Below are 4,287 nucleotides of genomic sequence, written 5' to 3' on the forward strand. Positions count from 1 at the left end.
GCTATGGGGTTTGTCTTGTCATTCATGTGTATTCCTCTCATATTACTACCCATGGGCAGCTCCAAGGAGGGGCGAGACAGTGCTGAAGCCCCCTCTAGATTAGGCCCACACAAGAAAGATTTTATTAGTACATCCACACGTCTTCACTGACATTTTCAACCTCTCCCTGACCCAGTCTGTAATACCTACATATTTCAAGCAGACCACCATAGTCGCTGTGCCCAAGAACGCCAAGGTAACCTGTCTAAATGACTATCGCCCCATAGCACTCACGTCTGTAGCCATGAAATGCTTTGAAATGCTGGTCATGTCTCACATCATCACCATCCTCCCAGACACTCTGGACCCACTCCAATTCGTATACCACCCCAACAGATCCACAGATCCACAGATGGCACTATGGTGTTGAATGCTGAGTTATAGTCAATGAACAACATTCTCAAATAGGTGTTCCATTTGTCCAGGTGGGAAAGGGCAGTGTGGAGTGCAATAGAGATTGCGTAATCTCTATTGCACTCCACACTGCCCTTTCCCACCTGGACAAATGGAACACCTATTTGAGAATGTTGTTCATTGACTATAACTCAGCATTCAACACCATAGTGCCCTTCAAATGCATCACTAAACTAAGAACCCTGGGACTTAACAGACTCACACATACTACACTGACACTTCAATACACTCACACAATACATAAACTCTCACACACACAAAACACACATCACATGGATATTGACGTCACACACACACACACACGCTGCTGCTACTCTGTTTATTATCTATCCTTATTGCGTAGTCACTTTTACCCATACCTACATGCACATATAGTGCATTCGGAAAGTATTCAAACCTCTTGACTTTTTCCACATTTTGTTACGTTACAGCCTTATTCTAAAATGCATTAAATTAAACATTTTCTTCATCAATCTACACACAATACCACATGACAAAGCGAAAAAAGTTATCTTTTTAAATGTTTGAAAATGTATTACAAATAAAAAAACTGAAATACCTTATTTACATAAGTATTCAGACCCTTTGCTATGAGACTTGAAATCGAGTTCAGGTGCATCCTGTTTCCATTGATCATCCTTGAGATGTTTCTACAACTTGATTGTGGTAAATTCAATACATTGTATAAGGGCACAAAGCGAGACCCAAATACAGACACAGGAGGCAGATGGTTGAGCTCCGATATTTATTATAGCAGAAGGGGTAGGCAAAAGGCAGGTCGGGTACAGGCGATAGTTCGTAAACCAGGTCGGAGTCCAAACGGTACAAGACAATAGGCAGGCTCGAGGTCAGGGCAGGCAAGGGTTTAGTAACCAGGTCAGAGTTCAAACGGTACAAGACGATAGGCAGGCTCGAGGTCAGGGGCAGGCAGAGTGGTCAGGCAGGCGGGCTCAGAGTCACGACAGGCAAGGGTCAAAACCAGGAGGGCGAGAAAAGAGAGACTGGAAAAAGCAGGAGCTGAGACACAAAAACGCTGGTTAACTTGACAAACAAGACGAACTGGTACAGAGAGACAGGAAACACAGGGATAAATACACCAGGGATAATAAGCGACACCTGGAGGGGGTGGAGACAAGCACAAGGACAGATTAAACAGATCTGAGTATGACAGTACCCCCCCTCTAAGGGCGCCACCTGGCATCCTACCTGGGCGCATACCTGGTTGACCGGGGTGTCGGCGTTGGAAGTCGGCGATGAGGGCTAGATCCAGGATGTCTCTAGTGGGAACCCAGCACCTCTCCTCCGGGCCGTAACCTTCCCAGTCAACCAGGTACTGGAAACCCCAGCCCCGTGGTCGAACACCCAGGAGGCGTTTCACCGTGTATGCCGGCTGGCCATCGATGACACGAGGAGGAGGGGTGGGTCTGGAGACAGAAGACAAAGGGCTGTGAAAGAGGGGCTTAATCCTAGACACATGGAAAGTACGGTGAATACGGAAGGTACGGGGTAACAAGAGACGGACAGCAGTGGAACTAAGGACTCTAGAGACGAAAATGGACCAATGAAACGGAGGGACAGTTTGCGGGACTCCACCCGAAGGGGCAGGTCCTGTGTGGAAAGCCATACCCTCTGACCAATGCGGTAGCGGGGAGCTGGAGTCCGGCGGCGATCCGCTTGTTGATGATACCTGGAGTTGGTCTTGAGAAGTGCTGCCCGAGCTCTTCTCCAGGTACGTCGGCAACGGCGGATGAACATCTGGGCCGAGGGTACATTGACTTCCTGCTCTTGTTCTGGGAAGAGCAGAGGCTGATACCCCTTGGAGCACTCAAAAGGGGAGAGTCCCGTGGCTGAACAGGGAAGGGTGTTCCGGGCATTCTCCACCCAGACCAGTTGCCAGCTCCAGGTAGTGGGGTTGGTTGAGACCAGGCATCTTAGGGTGGTTTCAGGTCCTGGTTAGCTCGCTCCGACTGGCAGTTGGATTGGGGATGGAATCCGGAGGATAGGCTGGCCGATGACCCAGTAAGAGTGCAGAACGCCTTCCAGAACTGAGACGAGAACTGAGGACCCCGGCCGGAGACAATGTCCACCGGTAGTCCATGGATCCAGAAGACCTGCTGATAATGAGCTGGGCCGTCTCCTTGGCAGAGGGTAGTTTGGGGAGAGGGATGAAATGGGCGGCCTTGGAGAACCGATCCACTACCGTCAGAATGACGGTGTTGCCATCAGACAGAGGTAACCCAGTGACAAAGTCCAGAGAGATATGGGACCAGGGACAATGAGGGACAGGTAGTGGCTGAAGGAGGCCAGAAGGAGCTTGCCATGGAGTCTTGTTCTGAGCACACACAGTGCACGCGGTGACGAAGGCAGAGACGTCAGGAACCATTGTGGGCCACCAGAAACATTGTTGGAGGAAGGCTAGGGTTCGACGGGAACCTGGATGACAGGTCAGCCTGGAGGAATGAGCCCATTCCAGTACCCGGGACCGGACTGAGTTAGGGACAAACAACCGGTTAGCTGGGCCCCCTTCAGGTTCAGGCTGGGAACGTTGTGCCTTGCGAACCAAGGCTTCAATACCCCAACCCACTGAAGCCGCAAGGCAGGAGGTAGGGAGAATGGTTTCGGAGACCGAGCGTGTGGCAGAGGAACTGTATAGGCAGGAGAGGGCATCAGGCTTCACATTTTTGGACCCTGGGCGGTAGGAAATGGTGAAGTTGAATTTTGTAAATAACAAAACCCACCAGGCCTGCCTGGAGTTAAGGTGCTTGGCTGTACGGAGATATTCCACATTTTTATGGTCGGTCCTTCCAGCCAGTGCCTCTACTCTTCCAGCGCCATCTTGACCACCAGAAGTTCTCGGTTGCCTACGTCGTAGTTCCTTCCTGCAGGATTGAGACGATGGGACAGGAAGGCACAGGGATGGAGCTTTTGGTCCTGGGCAGATTGTTGGAACAGGATGGCCCCCACTCCAACATCAGAAGCATCAACCTCTACCACAAATTGACGGGACAGGTCCGGATGGACGAGGATGGGTGCTGTGGTGAAATGATGCTTCAGGTCCACAAAGGCTCTGTCAACAGCTGGAGACCATGTGAATGGTACTTTGGGAGAGGTGAGTGCAGAGAGGGGGCCGCCAGGGTGCTGTTTCCCTGAATGAGATGGCGGTAGAAGTTAGGGAACCTCAGGAAACGTTGTAACTGCACCCTGGATGTAGGTTGAGGCCAATCTACCACTGCTTTCACCTTTTCAGGATCCATTTGGACATTTCCATCCGCGATGACCTATCCCAGAAGGAAATTGTAGAACGGTGGAACTCACACTTCTCGGCTTTCACAAACAACTGGTTCTCCAGGAGGCGCTGAAGGACTTGTCTGACATGGAGAACATGTTCTTGGGCAGACTGGGAAACAAAACAGGATGTCGTCAAGGTAGACGAACACAAAATGATTTAGCATGTCCCGGAGCACATGGTTTACCAGGGCCTGGAAGACAGCGGTGGCGTTGGTGAGTCCAAACGGCATGACCTGGTACTCATAATGTCCGCTGGCTGTGTTAAATGCTGTCTTCCACTCATCTCCATCGCGTATCCAAACCAGGTGGTAGGCATTCCGAAGGTCCAGCTTGGAAAAAATGGTGGCCCCCTGGAGAGGTTCGAAAGCCGAGGAGAGGAGTGGTAGGGGGTAACAATTCTTGATCGTTATATCATTAAGACCCCCGTAGTCAATGCATGGACGCAGGGTCTTGTCCTTCTTCTCCACAAAGAAAAACCCCGCGTCGGCAGGAGATGCAGACGGACGGATGCCTCCAGTAGCCAGAGAATCCTCAATGTACTCCTCC

Source organism: Salmo trutta, chromosome 16 (assembly GCF_901001165.1).
Source record: "Salmo trutta chromosome 16, fSalTru1.1, whole genome shotgun sequence".
NCBI lineage: Eukaryota > Metazoa > Chordata > Actinopteri > Salmoniformes > Salmonidae > Salmo > Salmo trutta.